A 22,085-nucleotide genomic window follows, 5' to 3' on the forward strand; every position below is an offset into this window, starting at 1 on the left:
GTAGGGTTGTTACCGGATGATGTTTCTCGGGGCCCGAAGCTGTCTAAATCCTTGTCTTGTGTTGCGTCTCTCGATTCCGCCCAACCCCTCTCAAGCTACTACATAGATGCGCTGGCCTCACGACTAAGTCCTCACACTAAGGACATCTGCCGTGACAATTCCACGACAAGACTGGTATGGTAATCCTGTTCTGGAAGTCATGTTACTAGACCATGACGAACCTACGAACTATGAGGAAATGATGATGAGCCCAAATTCCATGAAATGGCTTGAGGCCATGAAATCTGAGATGGGATCCATGTATGAGAACAAAGTATGGACTTTGATTGACTTGCCCGATGATCGGCAAGCCATTGAGAATAAATGGATCTTCAAGAGGAAGACAGACGCTGATAGTAGTGTTAGTATCCACAAAGCTCGAATTGTCGCAAAAAGTTTTCAACAAGTTCAAGGTGTTGAATACGATGAGATTTTCTCACTCGTATCGATGCTTATGTCTGTCCGAATCGTGTTAGCAATTGCCACATTTATGAAATTTGGCAAATGGATGTCAAAACTGCATTCATTAATGGATTTCTTAAAGAAGAGTTGTATATAATGCAACCAGAAGGTTTTGTCAATCCAAAAGGTGCTAACAAAGTGTGTAAGATCCAGTGATCCATTTATGGACTCGTGCAAGCATCTCGGAGTTGGAATGTACGCTTTGATAATGTGATCAAAGCATATGGTTTTATGCAGACTTTTGGACAAGCATGTATTTACAAGAAAGTGAGTGGGAGCTCTGTAGCATTTCTGATATTATATGTGGATGACATATTGTTGATCGGAGATGATGTAGAATTTTCTGGAAAGCATAAAGGAGTGTTTGAAAGGAGTATTTTCAAAGAAAGACCTCAGTGAAGCTGCATACATATTGAGCATCAAGATATATAGAGATAGATCAAGACGCTTGATAAGTTTTTTCAATGAGTACATACCTTGACAAGTTTTGAAGTAGTTCAAAATGGAACAGTCAAAGAAGGGGTTCTTGCCTATGTTGCAAGGTGTGAAGTTAAGTAAGACTCAAAGCCCGGCCACGGCAGAAGATAGAGAGAGAATCAAAGTCATTCCCTATGCCTCGGCCATAGTTTCTGTAAAGTATGTCATACTGTGTACCAGACCTATTGTATACCCTGCCCTGAGTTTGGAAAGGGAGTAAAATAGTGATCTAGGAGTAGATCACTGGACATTGGTCAAAATTATCCTTAGAGGACTAAGGAAATATTTCTCGGTTATGGAGGTGATAAAGAGTTCGTCGTAAAGAGTTACGTCGATGCAAGCTTTGAAACCGATATGGATGGCTCTGAGTCTCGATCTGGATACATATTGAAAGTGGGAGCATTTAGCTAGAGTAGCTCCCTGCAGAGCATTGTAGACGTAGAAAATTTGCAAAACACATACGGCTCTGAATGTGGCAGACCCGTTGACTAAACTTCTCTCAGAAGCAAAACATGATCACACCTTAGTACTCTTTGGGTGTTAATCACATAGTGATGTGAACTAGATTATTGACTCTAATAAAACTTTTTGGTGTTAGTCACATGGAGATGTGAACTAATCACATAAACATGTGAACTATTGGTGTTAAATCACATGGCGATGTGAACTAGATTATTGACTCCAGTGCAAGTGGAAGACCGAAGGAAATATGCCCTAGAGGCAATAATAAAGTTGTTATTTATATTTCCTTATATCATGATAAATGTTTATTATTCATGCTAGAATTGTATTAACCAGAAACTTAGTACATGTGTGAATACATAGACAAACATAGTGTCACTAGTATGCCCCTACTTGACTAGCTCGTTAATCAAAGATGGTTAAGTTTCCTAGCCATAGACATGAGTTGATATCTCATTAACGGGATCACATCATTAGAGAATGATGTGATTGACATGACCCGTCCGTTAGCTTAGCACTATGAACGTTTAGTTTGTTGCTATTTCTATCTTCATGACCTATACATGTTCCTATGACTATGAGATTATGCAACTCCCGAATATCGGAGGAATACTTAGTGTGCTATCAAACGCCACAACGTAACTGGGTGATTATAAAGATGCTCTACAGGTGTCTCCGATGGTGTTTGTTGAGTTGGCATATATCAAGATTAGGATTTGTCACTCCGAGTATCGGAGAGGTATCTCTGGGCCCTCTCGGTAATGCACATCACTATAAGCCATGCAGGAAATGTGACTAATGAGTTAGTTACGGGATGATGCATTACGGAACAAGTAAAGAGACTTGTCGGTAACAAGATTGAACTAGGCATGAGGATACCGACGATCGAATCTCGGGCAAGTAACATACCGATGACAAAGGAAACAACGTATGTTGTTATGCGGTTTGACCGATAAAGATCTTCATAGAATATGTAGGAGCCAATATGAGCATCCAGCTTCCGCTTTTGGTTATTGACCGGAGATGTGTCTCGGTCATGTCTACATAGTTCACGAACCCTTAGGGTCCGCACACTTAACGTTCGATGACGATTTGTATTATGAGTTATGTGATTTGATGACCGAAGTTTGTTCAGGGTCCCACATGAGATCACGGACATGACGAGGAGTCTCGAAATAGTCGAGAGGTAAAGATTCATATATAGGACGATGGTATTTGGACACCGGAAGTGTTCCAAGTGATACCGGGTCACCGGAAGTGGTTTCGGGCAACCCCCGGCAAAGATATGGGCTTAGTGGGCCAAGTAAGGGAAAACATCAGCCCACAAGGGGCTAGTGCACCCCCTATAGGGCTAGACACGTGGGGAGAAAGGGAAAGGAGACGAGGAAAAGGAAAGTATGAAGTAGGACTTCTATTTCCTTCCCCTCCCCCCTTCCTTTCCCCCTTGTCCAAATATGGTAAGGGGGGCGAATTGGACTAGGGGCCCAATTAGGATTCCTCCTACTTGGGCGCGCCCTAGGCTGCCTCCCTCCCTCTCCCTCCTTTATATACATGGGGAGGGCACCCCTAGAACACACATCAATTGTTCCTAGTCATGTGCGGTGCCCCCCTCCACAGTTACACACCTCGGTCATATCGTCGTAGTGCTTAGGCGAAACCCTGCGCTGGTAACTTCATCATCACCGTCGCCACGCCGTCGTGCTGACGGAACTCTCCCTCGGACTCAACTGGATAAAGAGCTCAAGGGACGTCATCGAGCTGAACATGTGCTGAACACGGAGGTGTCGTACGTTCGTGAAGGAACTATGGCCTAGAGGCAATAATAAAGTTGTTATTTATATTTCCTTATATCATGATAAATGTTTATTATTCATGCTAGAATTGTATTAACCGGAAACTTAGTACATGTGTGAATACATAGACAAACAGATTGTCACTAGTATGCCTCTACTTGACTAGCTCGTTAATCAAAGATGGTTAAGTTTCCTAGCCATAGACATGAGTTGTCATTTTATTAACGGGATCACATCATTGGAGAATGATGTGATTGACATGACCCATCCGTTAGCTTAGCACTATGATCGTTTAGTTTGTTGCTATTGCTTTCTTCATGACCTATACATGTTCCTATGACTATGAGATTATGCAACTCCCGAATATCGGAGGAATACCTAGTGTGCTATCAAACGTCACAACGTAACTGGGTGATTATAAAGATGCTCTACAGATGTCTCTGATAGTGTTTGTTGAGTTGGCCTAGATCGAGATTAGGATTGGTCACTCCGAGTATTGGAGAGGTATCTCTGGGCCCTCTCGGTAATGCACATCATCATAAGCCTTGCAAGCAATGTGACTAATGAGTTAGTTGCGGAATGATGCATTACGGAACGAGTAAAGAGACTTGCCGGTAACGAGATTGAACTAGGTATGATGATACCGACGATTGAATCTCGGGCAAGTAACATACCGATGACAAAGGGAACAACGTATGTTGTTATGCGGTTTGACCGATAAAGATCTTTGTAGAATATGTAGGAGCCAATATGACATCCAGGTTCCGCTATTGGTTATTGACCGGAGATGTGTCTTGGTCATGTCTACATAGTTCTCGAACCCGTAGGGTCCGCACGCTTAACGTTCGATGACGATATGTATTATGAGTTATGTGATTTGATGTACCGAAGGTAGTTCGGAGTCCCGGATGTGACCACGGACATGTCGAAATGGTCGAGACATAAAGAATGATATATTGGACGATGTTATTCGGACACCGGATGAGTTCCGGGGGTCACCGGATAAATATCGGAGTGCCGGAAGGATTATCGGAACCACGGGAGAAGTAATGGGCCTTATTGGGCCTACGGGAGAGAGAGGGCTGCCAAGGGCTGGCCGCATGCCCCCCCATGGGCCTAGTCCGAATTGGACTAGGGGGAGGGGCGGCGCCCCCTCCTTCCTTCTCTTTCCCCCTCCTTCCTTCTTCTCCTAGTAGGACTAGGAAAGGGGAAGTCCTACTCCTACTAGGAGGAGGATTCCTCCCCCCTTGGCGTGCCTATGAGGGCCGGCCGACCTCCTCCTTGCCCCTTTATATATGGGGGCAGGGGGCACCCTAGAACACACAAGTTGACAGTTGTCTTAGCCGTGTGCGGTGGCCCCCTCCACAGATTTCCACCTCGGTCATATCGTTGTAGTGCTTAGGCGAAGCCCTACGTTGATAACTTCATCAACACCGTCACCATGCCGTCGTGCTGACAGAACTCTCCCTCGGCCTCAGCTGGATCAAGAGTTCGAGGGACGTCACCGAGCTGAACGTGTGCAGATCGCGGAGGTGCCGTGCGTTTGGTACTTGATCGGTTGGATCGCGAAGACGTTCGACTACATCAACCACGTTACTTATCGCTTCCGCTTTCGATCTATGAGGGTACGTGGACACACTCTCCCGCTCGTTGCTATGCATCACATAGATAGATCTTGCGTGATCGTAAATTTTTTGAAATACTGTGTTCCCCAAAAGTGGCATCCGAGCTAGGTCTATGTGTAGATGTTATATGCACGAGTAGAACACAAAGAGTTGTGGGCGATAATAGTCATACTGCTTACCAGCATGCCATACTTTGATTCGACGGTATTGTTTGATGAAGCAGATCAGACCGACATTATGCATACGCTTACGCGAGACTTGTTCTACCGACGTGCTTCGCACACAGGTGGCTAGTGGGTGTCAGTTTCTCCAACTTTAGTTGAATCGAGTGTGACTACGCCCGGTCCTTGTTGAAGGTTAAAACAGCACACTTGATGAAAAATCATTGTGGTTTTTGATGCGTAGGTAAGAACGGTTCTTGCTAAGCCCGTAGCAGCCACGTAAAATTTGCAACAACAAGTAGAGGACGTCTAACTTGTTTTTGCAGGGTATGCTGTGATGTGATATGGTCAAGACGTGATGATATAAAATTGTTGTATGAAATGATCATGTTTTGTAACAGTTATCGGCAACTAGCAGGAGCCTTATGGTTGTCGTTTTATTGTATGAAATGCAATCGCCATGTAATTGCTTCACTTTATCATTAAGTGGTAGCGATATTCGTGATAGCAATAGTTGGCGAGACGACAATGATTCTTCAATGGAGATCAAGGTGTAAAGCCGGTGACGATGGTGATCATGACGGTGCTTTGGAGATGGAGATCAAAGGCACAAGATGATGATGGCCATATCATATCACTTATTCTGATTGCATGTGATGTTTATCCTTTATGCATCTTATTTTGCTTAGTTCGACGGTAGCATTATAAGATGATCTCTCAATAAATTTCAAGGTATAAGTGTTCTCCCTGAGTATGCACCGTTGCGACAGTTCGTCGTGCCGAGACACCACGTGATGATCGGGTGTGATAAGCTCTATGTTCACATACAACGGGTGCAAGCCAGTTTTGCACACGCAGAATACTCGGGTTAAACTTGACGAGCCTAGCATATGCAGATATGGCCTCGGAACACTGAGACTGAAAGGTCGAGCGTGAATCATATAGTAGATATGATCAACATAGTGATGTCCACCATTGAAAACTACTCCATCTCACGTGATGATCGGACATGGTTTAGTTGATTTGGATCACATGATCACTTAGATGATTAGACGGATGTCTATCTATGTGGGTGTTCTTAAGTAATATGATTAATCGAACTTTAATTTATCATGAACTTAGTCCTGATAGTATTTGCATAACTATGTTGTAAATCAATAGCTCGCAAAGTAGCTCCCTGTTTATTTTTTGATACGTTCCTAGAGAAAAATAAGTTGAAAGATGATAGTAGAAATGATGCGGACATGGTCCGTGATCTGAGGATTATCCTCATTGCTGAACAGAAGAATTATGTCCTTGATGCACCGCTAGGTGACAGAACTATTGCAGGAGCAGATGCAGACGTTATGAACGTTTGACAAGCTCGGTATGATGACTACTTGATAGTTTAGTGCACCATGCTTTACGGCTTAGAACCGGGACTTCAAAAATGTTTTGAATAACATCGAGCATATGAGATGTTCCAAGAGTTGAAATTGGTATTTCAGACTCATGCCCGTGTTAAGGGTATGAGACCTCTGACAAAGTACTTAGCCTACAAGATGGAGGAGAATAGCTCAACCAGTGAGCATGTGCTCAGAATGTCTGAGTACTACAACCACTTGAATCAAGTGGGAGTTAATCTTCCAGATAAGTTGGTGATTGACAGAGTTCTCTAGTCACTATCACCAAGTTACTAAACTTCGTGATGAACTATAATATGCAAGGGATAACGGAAACGATTGCCAAGCTCTTCGCGATGCTGAAATCAGCAAAGGTAGAAATCAAGAAAAAGCATCAAGTGTTGATGGTTGACAAGATCACTAGTTTCAAGTAAAAGGGCAAGGGAAAGGAAGGCAACTTCAAGAAGAATGGCAAGCACGTTGCCACTCCCATGAAGAAACCCAAAGCTGGACCCAAGCCTGAAACTGAGTGCTTCTACTGCAAAGGAAATGGTCACTGGAAGCGGAACTGCCCCTAGATACATGGCAGATAAGAAGGATGGCAAAGTGAACAAAGATATATTTGATATACATGTTATTGATGTGTACTTTACTAGTGTTTATAGCAACCCCTCGGTATTTTGATACTAGTTCAGTTGCTAAGAGTAGTAACTCGAAATGGGAGTTGCAAAATAAACAGAGACTAGTTAAGGGCGAGGTGATGATGTGTGTTGGAAGTAATTCCAAGGTTGATAAGATCACCATCGCACACTCCCTATACCTTCGGGGTTAGTGTTGAACCTAAAATAAATGTTATTTGGTGTTTGCGTTGAGCATGAATATGATTGGATCATGTTTATTACAATACGGTTATTCATTTAAGTCAAAGCATAATTGTTGTTCTAGTTACATGAATAAAACCTTCTGTGCTCATACACTCAATATAAATGGTTTATTGAATCTCGATCGTAGTGATACAAATATTCATAATATTGATGCCAAAAGATGCAAACTTAATAATGATAGTGCAAATTATTTGTGGCACTGCCGTTTAGGTCATATTGGTGTAAAGCACATGAAGAAACTCCATGCTGATGGGCTTTCGGAATCACTTGATTATGAATCACTTGATGCTTGCAAACCATGCCTCATGGGCAAGATGACTAAGACTACATTCTGTGGAACAATGGAGCGAGCAACTGACTTATTGGAAATAATACATAATGATGCATGCGGTCCGATGAGTGTTGAGACTCGTGGCGGCTATCGTTATTTTCTAACCTTCATAGATGATTTGAGCAGATATGGGTATATCTGCTTGATGAAACATAAAGTCTGAAACATTTGAAAAGTTCAAAGAATTTCAGAGTGAAGTGGAAAATCATCGTAACAAGAAAATAAAGTTTATATGATCTGATCGCAGAGGCGAATATTTGAGTTACGAGTTTGGTCTTCATTTGAAACAATGTAGAATAAGTTTCGCAACTCACGCCACCTGGAACACCACAGCGTAATGGTGTGTCCAAACATCGTAACCGTACTTTATTAGATATGGTGTGATGTATGCTGTCACTTACCGATTTACCACTATCGTTTTCGGCGTTATGCATTAGAGACAGCTGCATTCACGTTAAATAGGGCACCATCTAAATCCGTTGAGACGACACCTATGAACTATGGTTTGGCAAGAAACCAAAGATGTCGTTTCTTAAAGTTTGGGGTAGCGATGCTTATGTGAAAAAGTTTCAAACTGATAAGCTCAAACCCAAATCGGAGAAGTGCATCTTCATAGGATACCCAAAAGAAATTGTTGGGTACACCTTCTATCACAGATCCGAAGATATTTGTTGCTAAGAATGGATCCTTTCTAGAGAAGGAGTTTCTCTCGAAAGAAGTGAGTGGGAGGAAAGTAGAACTTGATTAGGTAATTGTACCTGCTCCTGAATTGGAAAGAAATTCATCACAAAAATTAGTTCTAGTGATGCCTACACCAATTAGTGAGGAAGTTAATGATGATGATCATTAAACTTCAGATCAAGTTACTACCGAACCTCGTAGGTTAGCCAGAGTAAGGTCCGCACCAGAGTGGTACGGTAATCCTGTTTTGGAGGTCATGTTATGTCGGTGTACAAAAAGAGGGATGCGTTTTTGTACCCCTATACCTGTGCACGGGCAGTCAGAGCCGCGCCTACGGTCACGCCAAGCAGAGCAGGGCAGGTAAGCCAAGGTAAGACCAAAGCCCAAGATAATAAGAGCAACGCCAAGGCCAAGACCACAAGGAGCAGAGGGACGAAGCAGGCTCCCCCGGCAAGACCCTTGCCGGGGAAGCCTTAGCAGCCCCGGCAAGACCCTTGCCGGGGCAGCTCGCCCCACACGAACAGAGCGAGCCACACTTGAGCCCACGGTCCCCAAAGCCATCATCCACGTGGGGCCAGGGCTCGGGAAGGCACCTCTGTGGTGGCATGCAGATCTTTGTGAAGACATATTCAAGATCAGATGAGGATTAGAAGACGACGATCCTCGGCAAGATCCTTGCCTAGGAAGGCCACTAGACCCCCGACAAGACCCTTGCCGGGGACGACAGTGCGCCCTGGCAACCGTAGTAGGGATTCTTTTGATCCCATAGGTGTCGTTCCACACCGACATCTTTGGCGCGCCAGGTAGGGGGTGCAATTGTAAGAATCTATTCTAGTAGTTAGCCTAGCAGTTCTTCATCGCCCTTTGCTCCTGAGAAGAAGGCGGCTGGAGGAACGACGCCGGCTCGGCAACAGAAAAGCTAAGTCATTCAGAGCTTTGAGTTATTTCCTCCTATACATAAGGTTAGCGTCCTCGGAGATCTTGCCTATGTATGAGAAACCTGCACGCAAAGGGGCCCTCCCGCAATTCGCAACGCCCTTGTTCTGTTTCGAGTCCGCTCAACAGCTCAAAGTGGCCGCGTCGAGAGTGGCGGGGTAGCCTTCCGCACTTGGCAAACCCGACTCTGACTCGAGTCAAGCTCGACAGTTCGAGCGGCCGCGCTAAGGGCGGCAATGTGGTTCGCCCGGCAGCAAGCACACCCGGCAGGCCAATGGGGATCCGTCCCCAAGACGATGCCTTGGGTTTACGCGCCAGTGGGCCAACCCAGTGACGTAGGGAGGACATACAAAGGAAAATCGAACAGGAAAAAACATGCATATACTGAAAGTGCCGCAGAGTTATATTACATCAAATTGTTTCTGCGGTTCTAACTAGAGATAGCGATTGTCTTGGTTATGAACCTGCAGCGGCGATAAAAGAACGGGATGCCTAATCCCGGCGCTGGCCCTCCACCCTCTGAATTTCGCCGACTCGGCTGATGATGGGCTTGATGCGCTCCCTGAGCGGCGCAAGGACAGTACCCTCCGGCAAGCTCTCTAGCGTGGCGTCGAAGTCGAGGTCGGGGTACCAGTGCGCCACCTTGGTGAGAACCTTGGTCATGGCACCCTGGCAAAGCCTCCGGGACTCGTCGGCCAGTGAGGCCGCCCGGTTGGCGTGGAGCCGCTCCAGAGCACCGACGACCTTCTCAAAGAACATGGTCATGCTGCAATTGGCGCTCACGCTCTGCTCTCGGACATACCTCACATCCGGCATCCCCATGATGGCCAGCTGCGCAGCGGCCTGGTTGGCGACAGTGGCGAGGCGATCGAGCCAACGGTTCTCGCCCGCCACGTGATCCGCGAAGTTGAGGCCCTCGTTCGTCCGCAACTGCTTCTCGGCCTCCAGCTCCTTGGCCAGGGTCCCCTCTCGGGTTTTGGCCTCCGACAGCACCTTCTCGAGACCCTCCAGCTTCAGCTTGAGGTCTTTGATGGAGTTGTTGGCGTCGGAGAGCTCCCCAGCCTTGCTGACGACCATGCCCTGCGCCTCTGTCAGGGCACTATTAAGCATGTCCTTCTCCTGGGACAGCTTCAGGGCCTGCTCCTTCAGCCCGTCGCGCTCCGCCTCCAACTCCTCCACCTTGCCAGCTGGAACCTGGGCCTGGGCATTGAGTGCCTCTTTGTGCCTCTGCTCCAGCTCACTGGTCCGCTGCAAGACAAGCCTCTCCACCTCTGCATCCTTGCCGTGAAGCAAGGCAGCAAGCTTCTCCTCGCGTGCAGCGAGGTCCTCCTCCTAGGAGTTCAGCGCGGCCTCGTGCTGGGTCCGCGCGGCTTCGGCGGCCGCGGCCAAGTTCCTCGCCGTCTCTTGAGCTTTCTCGATGTCGGCGAGCTTCATGGTGAGCTCCACGTCGCGCTTGGCCAGCTCGCCCTGGGCAGCCTTGAGCTCCTTGTGGGCCTCGCGGAATCAGTCCTGTGTCTCGGCAACGCGCTTCTGGAGGTCCGCCTCCGCCTTCTCCACCACCGCCGTCCTGGACTTAGCCTTGTCCAGGCGGGCGCGGTGGAGCACCTGGAGCTTCCGGAAGCTGGCGCCCATGGCGTGGAGGAGCCGCTCTTCCTGCGAACCGTCGCCGCCAATGACCGGCTAGTCAACGACTTCAAGCCCGGCAGCGGCAAGCACTTTGTCATCGAACAGCTCTCCCTCAACGGGTGTCCTGGTGCTCGACGCGCCTGGAAGGTAGACGAACAAGTCGTCGCTCACCCTCAGGTACTTGACGGAGCCGGAAGCAGCAGAAGAGAAAGGCTGGTCATCAGCCACCTCCTCATCCTCCTCGGCAGCGGCCCCGCCGGCCTCTCTGGTAGGCCCCTTGCCGGTCTCGTCAGCGGCAGACTTGCCGGCCTCCCCGGTTGGCACCTCGGCGGCACCCTTGGCGGCCTCCTCGACGGCGATCTTCTCGGCGTCCGCCTTGGCGGCCTTGGCGACGTCCTGTGGGTTCACCGAGGAGGAATCTGGACGCCGAAGAAGAAGGTGAGGCAAGGCCAGGACCAAGAGCCGGAAAGAAAAAGAAGCAAGGACGAACGGCGAACGACTTACCTGTGCCAGTACCCGGCTGGGAAACGGAAGTCCCCTCCCCGCCAACATTTGGCGTCAACGCAAAGCCGCCGGCGCCCAAGTTCTCCTCCTCCTCCATGTGCGTGGGCCCGGTGCCTGGTGCCCTTGCCGGGGAATCCCCTTGGGGCGGCGTGGTCAATGGGGGCGGCGTGTTGGGAGTAGCCCTCTGTGGCTCCTCCTGCTGCTGCTCTCCTCCTGCATAGCCGGCAAGGTCAGCACCAAACTGTCGTGCCCCTGACACATGTCGACGAGGGAAGAGTGATGAACTTACATTGGGGCTATGCCGGGGGCTGCTGTCCGGGCTGCTCAACACCACTAGTGGCGCCCCTGAAGTGCCAACTGGGAGTTGGCCACCCGCAGAGACCTTGGCCCTCTTCACTCTCTGGGCCAACGTCTGCACGTCCCTGCAAAGATGAAGACAAGTCAAGACGAGCAACACAGATTGAGGAGGCAGAGATAACAAAAAGGAACCAGATACTTACTCGTCGTCCGCCTCCTCCTCTGTTGTTTTCCTCTTCCTCCTCGGGCTGAGGGATCCATAATCGAAAGTAACCTCCGTGTCAACATCCGCCGGAGGAGGAGAAGGAGGTGGTGTCTGGACACGCGCGGACGAAGAAGGGGCGGCTGTCTTCTTCTTCACCGCGTCCTTCGTCGGCTTCTTTGCCGTCGCGGCCCTCGTGTGGCGCCCGGACCCCTCCAAGGTCAGTTGTGGCCGCGCAGCCCTGCCGGGCCGGACCGGCTCGCCTGAACTGGCCCGCCACAGGACTCGCCCTTTCCCCATAGCCGGCGTCGGGCCTGCGGTCTCGGCCTCCTCCGACGACGACTCGCCGGTCACATCTTCAACTAGAGGAGCCTCGGTGCCGGCGCTGCTGGCTCCCCCGGCGGCCGCCGCCCACCGGGCGAGCTCCTCCTCCTCCGCGGCCGTCGCGGCCTTGTCCTCCACACCGCCGGTGCTGCTGGCCTCCTTGGCAAGCTATGCCTCCCTCGCCCTGGTGGCGATGTAGTCCAGCTCTGCCTGGGTGGTGTCCTGGACAAGCAGCCGCTCGGCGTCGGCGTTGATGTACCCCTCATGCAGAGTGTCAAAGAACCGTTGCACCTCGGCATCCTCCGGCTCCTTCCAGCTCGGGTCGGGGCCATGCGCATTGCAGTCCGGCATCATGGCAATGATATCGGACCGGCGCGAGTTATTGCACAACGGGACCACCCCCATCGGCAGCTTGAACAGAGGCCCCTTGAGGACCTTGCCAGCCTTCGCGGCGGCCCTCGCGACCTTGTCGGTCCACTCGACCTCGCCGTCGCAGCCCACGTCAAGCTGGAAGAGCCGCTGGCAGAAATGGGCGTGCCCCATCACTGTGAAATTGTTGTCGAGGCTGGGACGAAGCCGCATGATGTCGGCGGGGTTTGTGAAGAGCCAGGCTGGCCTCCCCTTGTTATGCAGTGGAGCGATCCGGCGGCGGATGAAGTCTGCCCCGATCATCTCAAGGGTGAGGCCGGCCTCGGTGAGCCGAAGGATCCTGGTGGTGGCGACCGTGAGCTTCTCGTCGTCAGCATCGACGTTGCTCCAATCGCTTCTGCGGACCGGCGGCGTACGGCAAACTTCGCAGAACGCCGGCGGGTCCTCCTCCTCGATCCAGCACCACCGGCCCCGCCATTCTTCCCACCTCTCCTTCATGGCGCCCTCCGGATACGCCCCCTTGGATGTTGAGACCCAGGCAATGCAACCGGAGATGGCGCCCCCTGGTTGGATCCGAGGGGAGAAGTAATGGCGGAACAGCGCCGTGTTGGGGTGCACCCCGGCGAAGCCCTCGCAGAGCTGCGCGAAAAGGGCCATGCACGCCACCGCATTCGGAGTAACATCCAGGAGGCGGAAGCCAAATGTATGCATGACGTCGCTGAAGAAATCGGAGAAGGGAGGACAGAGCCCGCAGGAAAAATAATCGACAAAGAAGGGGTACCGATTTGGGGCAGCCTCGGCGCAGTCGGCGGGGATGACGCGAGTGGCTGGATGTCCTGAATTCTCCCCCTCCCCCCCCCCCCCCCCGTCTTCACTCCCCACAGGGGCCTGAAAGAGTCCCGAAGCTCGAACACGTCAACTGTCGTGGGGAAGAAGGGGGACTGCGTCTGCTGCACCGCCAGCGCACTCTCCGGCGGCTCCGCGGCTCCGACATCCTTGGCCACTCCCTTGCTCTTGGTGGATTTCGACGCCATGGCGGCTGGGGGAGGAGGGCAGCACAGAGCATGGCGGAAGTGCAACGGCGGCGAGCAGGAACGAAGCTTGGAGAATAGAAGAGGAAGGCAGGCGGAGGTTTCCGAGATTGGGGTTGCGCGAAGGGTAAAAGGAACAGTGCGCCCGCGGTTATCCCTTTTTATGGGGAAGTCGTGGGGCGCGCTACCCATTTACTGCGATGTGACGCATGTGTGTGGAAACCGCCCCACGCATGTCGCCCACGTCACGCACACCCCTCCACGCCGCGCCGCGCGCGCGGGTCATGGGAAGCGCTGTGCGCGAAAAGTTTTACCGCGGTAAAAACCACCCCGCCTGCCCGCGCACCGTTTTTGGCCTGGCCCAACAATGTGTCGCGCTTATGTGTGGCCCAGGCCCGGGGGCTCCTGTCGGCGTACATAAAGAGGGGTGCGTTTTTGTACCCCTATACCTGTGCACAGGCAGTCAGAGCCGCGCCTACGGTCACGCCAAGCAGAGCAGGGGAGGTAAGCCAAGGTAAGATCAAAGACCAAGATAATAAGAGCAACACCAAGGCCAAGACCACAAGGAGCAGAGGGACGAAGCAGGCTCCCCCGGCAAGACCCTTGCCGGGGCAGCCTCAGCAGCCCCGACAGGACCCTTGCCGGGGCAGCTTGCCCCACACCAACAGAGCGAACCACTCTTGAGCCCACGGTCCCCAACGCCATCATCCACATGTGGCCAGGGCTCGGGAAGGCACCTCTGTGGTGGCATGAGATCTTTGTGAAGACATATTCAAGATCAGATGAGGATTAGAAGACGACGATCCTCGGCAAGATCCTTGCCGAGGAAGGCCACCAGACCCCCGGCAAGGCCCTTGCCGGGGACGACAGCACGCCCCAGCGACCGTAGTAGGGATTCTTGTGATCCCATAGGTGTCATTCCACACCGACATGTTACTTGACCATGATGAACCTACAAACTATGAGGAAGCGATGATGAGCCTAGATTCCGTGAAATGGCCTGAGGCCATGAAATCTGAGATGGGATCCATGTATGAGAACAAAGTGTGGACTTTGATTGACTTGCCTGATGATCGGTGAGCCATTGAGAATAAATGGATCTTCAAGAGGAAGGCGGACGCTGATAGTAGTGTTACTATCTACAAAGCGCGAATTGTCGAAAAAAGGTTTTCGACAAGTTCAAGGTGTTGAATACGATGAGATTTTTCACTAGTATCGATGCTTAAGTCTGTCCAAATCATGTTAGCAATTGCTGGATTTTATGAAATCTGGCAACTGGATATCAAAACTGCATTCCTTAATGGATTTATTAAAGAAGAGTTGTATATGATGCAACCAGAAGGTTTTGTCAAAGTGTGCAAAGCTCCAGCGATCCATCTATGGACTGGTGCAAGCATCTCGGAGTTGGAATATACGCTTTGATGAGTTGATCAAAGCATATAGTTTTATACAGACTTGCGGTGAAGCCTGTATTTACAAGAAAGTGAGTGGGAGCACTACAACATTTCTGATAAGTATATGTGAATGACATATTGTCGATCGGAAATGATGTAGAATTTTCTGGAAAGCATAAAGGAGTGTTTGAAAGGAGTTTGTCAAAGAAAGACCTCGGTGAAGCTGCTTACATATTGAGCATCAAGATCTATAGAGATAGATCAAGACGCTTGATAAGTTTTTTCAATGAGTACATACATTGACAAGTTTTTGAAGTAGTTCAAAATGGAACAGTCAAAGAAAGAGTTATTGGCCGTGTTGCAAGGTGTGAAGTTGAGTAAGACTCAAAGCCCGACCACGGCAGAAGATAGAGAGAGAATGAAAGTCATTCCCTATACCTCAGCCATAGGTTCTATAAAGTATGCCATGCTGTGTACCAGACCTATTGTATACCCTGCCCTGAGTTTGGCAAGGGAGTACAATTTTGATCTAGGAGTAGATCACTGGACAGCGGTCAAAATTATCCTTAGTAGAATAAGGATATGTTTCTCGGTTATGGAGGTGACAAAAAGTTCGTGGTAAGGGTTACGTCGATGCAAGTTTTGACACCAATCCGGATGACACTAAGTCTCAATCTGGATACATATTGAAAGTGGGAGCAATTAGCTAGAGTAGCTCTGTACAGAGCATGGTAGACATAGAATTTTGCAAAATACATACGGATCTGAATGTGGCAGACCCTTTGACTAAACTTCTCTCACAAGCAAAACATGATCGCACCTTAGTACTCTTTGGGTGTTAATCACATGGCGATGTGAACTAGATTATTGACTCTAGTAAACCCTTTGGGTATTGGTTACATGGCGATCTGAACTATAGAGTGTTAAATCAGATGACGATGCAAACTATTGGTGTTAAATCACATGGCAATGTGAACTAGATTATTGACTCTAGTGCAAGTGGGAGACTGAAGGAAGTATGCCCTAGAGTCAATAATAAAGTTGTTATTTATATTTCCTTATATCAGGATAAATGTTTATTATTCATGCTCGAATTGTATTAACCGGAAACTTAGTACATGTGTGAATACATAGACAAACAGAGTGTCACTAGTATGCCTCTACTTGACTAGCTCGTTAATCAAAGCTGGTTAAGTTTCCTAGCCATAGACATGAGTTGTTATCTGATTAACGGGATCACATCATTAGAGAATGATGTGATTGACATGACCCGTCCGTTAGCTTAGCACTATGAACGTTTAGTTTGTTGCTATTTCTATCTTCATGACCTATACATGTTCCTATGACTATGAGATTATGCCACTCCCGAATAACGAAGGAATACTTAGTGTGCTATCAAACGCCACAACGTAACTGGGTGATTATAAAGATGCTCTACAGGTGTCTCCGATGGTGTTTGTTGAGTTGGCATATATCAAGATTAGGATTTGTCACTCCGAGTATCGGAGAGGTATCTCTGGGCCCTCTCGGTAATGCACATCACTATAAGCCATGCAGGAAATGTGACTAATGAGTTAGTTACGGGATGATGCATTACGGAACAAGTAAAGAGACTTGTCGGTAACAAGATTGAACTAGGTATGAGGATACCGACGATCGAATCTCGGGCAAGTAACATACCGATGACAAAGGGAACAACGTATGTTGTTATGCGGTTTGACCGATATAGATCTTCGTAGAATATGTAGGAGCCAATATGAGCAGCTAGGTTCCGCTATTGTTTATTGACTAGAGATGTGTCTCGGTCATGTCTACATAGTTCTCGAACCCGTAGGGTCCGCACGCTTAACGTTCGATGACGATATGTATTATGAGTTATGTGATTTGATGTACTAAAGGTAGTTAGGAGTCTCAGATGTGATCACGGGCATGACGAGGAGTCTCGAAATGGTCGAGACATAAAGAATGATATATTGGACGATGTTATTCGGACACCGGATGAGTTCCGGGGGTCACCGGATAAATATCGGAGTGCCGGAAGGGTTATCGAAACCATCGGAGAAGTAATGGGCTTTATTGTCCTAGGGGAGAGAGAGAGGGGCTGCCAAGGGCTGTCCGCGCGCCCCCCATGGGCCTAGTCCGAATTGGACTAGGGGGAGGGGCGGCGCCCCCTCCTTCCTTCTCTTTCCCCCTCCTTCCTTCTTCTCCTAGTAGGACTAGGAAAGGGGGGAGTCCTACTCCTACTAGGAGGAGGATTCCTCCCCACTTGGCGCGCATATGAGGGCCGGCCGGCCTCTCCCTTACTCTTTTATATACGGGGGCAGGGGGCACCCTAGAACACACAAGTTGACAGTTGTCTTAGCCGTGTGCGGTGGTGACACGTCTCCAACGTATCTATATTTTTTTATTGTTCCATGCTATTATATATTCTGTTTTGGATGTTTAATGGGCTTTATTATACACTTTTATATTATTTTTGGGGCTACCCTACTAACCCAAGGCCCAGTGCAAATTGTTGTTTTTTGCTTGTTTCAGTGTTTCGCAGAAAAGGAATATCAAACGGAGTCCAAACAGAATGAAACCTTCGGGAGAGTTAGTTTTCGAACAAACATGATCCAAGGGACTTGGACTGGACGTCAAGAAACGAACGAGGAGGCCACGAGGCAGGGAGGCACGCTTGCCCCCTGGGCACGCCCCCCACCCTCGTGGGACCCTCGTAGCTCCACCGACCTACTTCTTCCTCCTATATATACCTACGTACCCCGAAACCATCAAGGAGCACCACGAAACCCTATTTCCACTGCCACAACCTTCTGTACCCATGAGATCCCATCTTGGGGCCTTTTCCGGTGCTCTGCCGGAGGGGGAATCGATCACGGAGGGCTTCTACATCAACACCATAGCCTCTCCGATGATGTGTGAGTAGTTTACCTCAGACCTTCGGGTCCATAGTTATTAGCTAGATGGCTTCTTCTCTCTCTTTGGATCTCAATACAAAGTTCTCCTCGATCTTCTTGGAGATCTATTCGATGTAACTCTTTTTGCGGTGTGTTTGTCGAGATCCAATGAATTGTGGGTTTATGATCAAGATTATCTATGAACATTATTTGAATATCCTCTGAATACTTTTATGTATGATTGGTTATCTTTGCAAGTCTCTTCGAATTATCAGTTTGGTTTGGCCTGCTAGATTGATCTTTCTTGCAATAGGAGAAGTGCTTAGCATTGGGTTCAATCATGCGGTGCTCGATCCCAGTGACAGAAGGGGAAACGACACGTATTGTATTGTTGCCATCGAGGATAAAAAGATGGGGTTTATATCATATTGCTTGAGTTTATCCCTCTACATCATGTCATCTTGCTTAATGCGTTACTCTGTTCTTATGAACTTAATACTCTAGATGCATGCTGGATAGCGGTCGATGTGTGGAGTAATAGTAGTAGATACAGGCAGGAGTCGGTCTACTTGGCGCGGACGTGATGCCTATATACATGATCATGCCTAGATATTCTCATAACTATGCACTATTCTATCAATTGCTCGACAGTAATTCGTTCACCCACCGTAATACTTATGCTATCTTGAGAGAAGCCACTAGTGAAACCTATGGCCCCGGGGTCTATTTTCCATCATATACGTTTCCAATCTATTTTACTTTGCAATCTTTACTTTCAATCTTTATCATAAAAATACCAAAAATATTATCTTATCATCTCTATCAGATCTCACTTTTGCAAGTGGCCGTGAAGGGATTGACAACCCCTTTATCGCGTTGGTTGCAAGGTTCTTATTTGTTTGTGTAGGTATGAGGGACTTGCATGTAGCCTCCTACTGGATTGATACCTTGGTTCTCAAAAACTTAGGGAAATACTTACGCTACTTTGCTGCATCACCCTTTCCTCTTCAAGGGAAAACCAGGGCATGCTCAAGAGGTAGCAAGAAGGATTTCTGGCGCCATTGCCGGGGAGTCTACGCACAAGTCAAGACATACCAAGTACCATCACAAACTCTTCTCCCTCGCATTACATTATTTGCCATTTGCCTCTCGTTTTCCTCTCCCCCACTTCACCCTTGCCGTTTTATTCGCCCTCTCTTTCCGTTCGCCTCTTTTTCGCTTGCTTCTTGTTTGCTTGTGTGTTGGATTGCTTGCTTGTGACGATGGCTCAAGATAATACTAAATTGTGTGACTTTGCTAATACCAACAACAATGATTTTCTTAGCACTCCAATTGCTCCACTTACCGATGTTGAATCTTGTGAAATTAATGTTGCTTTGCTGAATCTTGTCATGAAAGATCAATTCGCCGGCCTTCCTAGTGAAGATGCCACTACCCATCTAAATAGCTTTGTTGATTTGTGTGATATGCAAAAGCAGAAAGATGTGGACAATGATATTGTTAAATTGAAGCTATTCCCTTTTTCGCTTAGAGATCGTGCTAAAACTTGGTTTTCGTCTTTGCCTAAAAATAGTATTTATTCTTGGAATAATTGCAAAGATGCTTTTATCTCTAAGTATTTTCCTCCCGCTAAGATCATCTCTCTTAGAAACGATATTATGAATTTTAAGCAACTTGATCATGAGCATGTTGCACAATCTTGGGAGGGGATGAAATTGATGATACCTAATTGCCCTACACATGGATTAAATTTATGGATGATCGTACAAAATTTTTATGCCGGATTGAATTTTGCTTCTAGAAATCTTTTAGATTTGGCTGCGGGAGGCACTTTTATGGAAATCACTTTAGGAGAAGTTACTAAACTCCTAGATGATATTATGGTCAATTATTCTCAATGGCACACTGAAAGATCTACTAGTAAAAAGGTTCATGCAATAGAAGAGATTAATTTTTGAGTGGAAAGATGGATGAACTTATGAAATTGTTTGCTAATAAGAGTGTTTCCTCTGATCCCAATGATATGCCTTTGTCTACTTTGATTAAGAATAATAATGAATCTATGGATGTGAATTTTGTTGGTAGGAACAATTTTGGTAACAACGCTTCTAGAGGAAACTTTAATCCTAGGCCGTATCCTAGTAATTCCTCTAATAATTATGGTAATTCCTACAACAACTCTTATGGAAATTTTAATAAGATGCCCTCTGATTTTGAGAATAGTGTCAAAGAATTTATGATTTCTCAAAAGAATTTCAATGCTTTGCTTGAAGAAAAATTGCCTAAGATTGATGAGTTGGCTAGGAACGTTGGTAGAATTTCTCTTGATGTTGATTCTTTGAAACTTAGATCTATTCCTCCTAAGCATGATATCAATGAGTCTCTCAAAGCTATGAGAATTTCCATTGATGAGTGCAAAGAAAGAACCGCTAGGATGCGTGCTAAAAAAGATTTCTTTATGAAAGCATGCTCTTCTAGTTTTCATGATAATAAGGATGAAGATCTAAAAGTAATTGATGTGTCTCCTATTAAATCTTTGTTTTCCAATATGAATCTTGATAATTATGGGACTGGAGATGAGTCAACTTTAGTTAAAAGGCGTCCCAACGATTCAGAGTTTTTAGATCTTGATGCAAAAATTGGTAAAAGTGGAATTGAAGAGGTCAAAACTTTACATAGCAATGAACCCACTATTTTGGATTTCAAGGAATTTAATTATGATAGTTGTTCTTTAATAGATTGTATTTCCTTGTTGCAATCCGTGCCAAATTCTCCGCATGCTTATAGTCAAAATAAGGCTTTTACCAAACATATAGTTGATGCTTTAATGCAATCCTATGAAGAAAAGCTTGAATTAGAAGTTTCTATCCCTAGAAACTTTATGATGAGTGGGAACGTACTATTAAAATTAAAATTAAAATTAAAGATCATGAATTCTATGCTTTGTGTGATTTGGGTGCTAGTGTTTCCACGATTCCAAAAACTTTGTGTGATATGTTAGGTTTCCGTGAATTTGACGATTGTTTTTTAAACTTGCACCTCGCGGATTCCAGCATTAAGAAACCTATGGGAAGGAATAATGATGTTCTTATTGTTGCAAATAGGAATTATGTGCCCATAGATTTCATTGTTCTTGATATAGATTGCAATCCTTCATGTCCTATTATTCTTGGTAGACCTTTCCTTAGAACGATTGGTGCAATTATTGATATGAAAGAAGGAAATATTAGATTCCAATTTCCGTTAAGGAAAGGCATGGAACACATTCCTAGAAATAAAATAAAATTACCTTATGAATATATTATGAGAGCCACTTATGGATTGCATACCAAAGATGATGATACCTAGATCTATCCTTGCCTTTATGTCTAGCTAGGGGCGTTAAACGATAGCGCTTGTTGGGAGGCAACCCAATTTTATTTTTGTTTCTTGCTTTTTGGTTCTGTTTAGTAATAAATAATTGATCTAGCCTCTGGTTAGATGTGGTTTTATGTTTTAATTAGTGTTTGTGCCAAGTAAAACCTATAGGATCTTCTTGGATGATAGTTATTTGATCTTGCTGAAAAAGTCAGAAACTTTCTGCTCACGAAAACAATTGTTAAAAATCACCAGAACGTGATAAAATACTGATTCCATTGCAGTAGTTCAATAAACAAATTATTTAGGTCTTCCTATTTTGGTAGATTTTTCTGAGTTCCAGAAATGTGCGTTAGATCCAGATTATTACAGACTGTTCTGTTTTTGACAGATTCTGTTTTTTGTGTGTTGTTTGCTTATTTTGATGAATCTATGGCTAGTATCGGAGGTTATGAACCATATAGAAGTTGGAATACAGTAGGTTTAACACCAATATAAATAAAGAATTAGTTCATTACAGTACCTTGAAGTGGTGTTTTGTTTTATTTCGCTAACGGAGCTCATGAGATTTTCTGTTAAGTTTTGTGTTGTGAAGTTTTCAAGTTTTGTGTAAAAGATTTGATGGATTATGGAACAAGGAGTGGAAAGAGCCTAAGCTTGGGGATTCCCAAGGCACCCCAAGGTAAAATCCAAGGACAACCAAAAGCCTAAGCTTGGGGACGCCCCGGAAGGCATCCCCTCTTTCGTCTTCGTCCATCGATAACTTTACTTGGAGCTATATTTTTATTCACCACATGATATGTGTTTTGCTTGGAGCGTCTTGTATGATTTGAGTCTTTGATTTTTAGTTC

This window comes from Triticum aestivum, chromosome 6D (genome assembly GCF_018294505.1).
Source record: "Triticum aestivum cultivar Chinese Spring chromosome 6D, IWGSC CS RefSeq v2.1, whole genome shotgun sequence".
NCBI lineage: Eukaryota > Viridiplantae > Streptophyta > Magnoliopsida > Poales > Poaceae > Triticum > Triticum aestivum.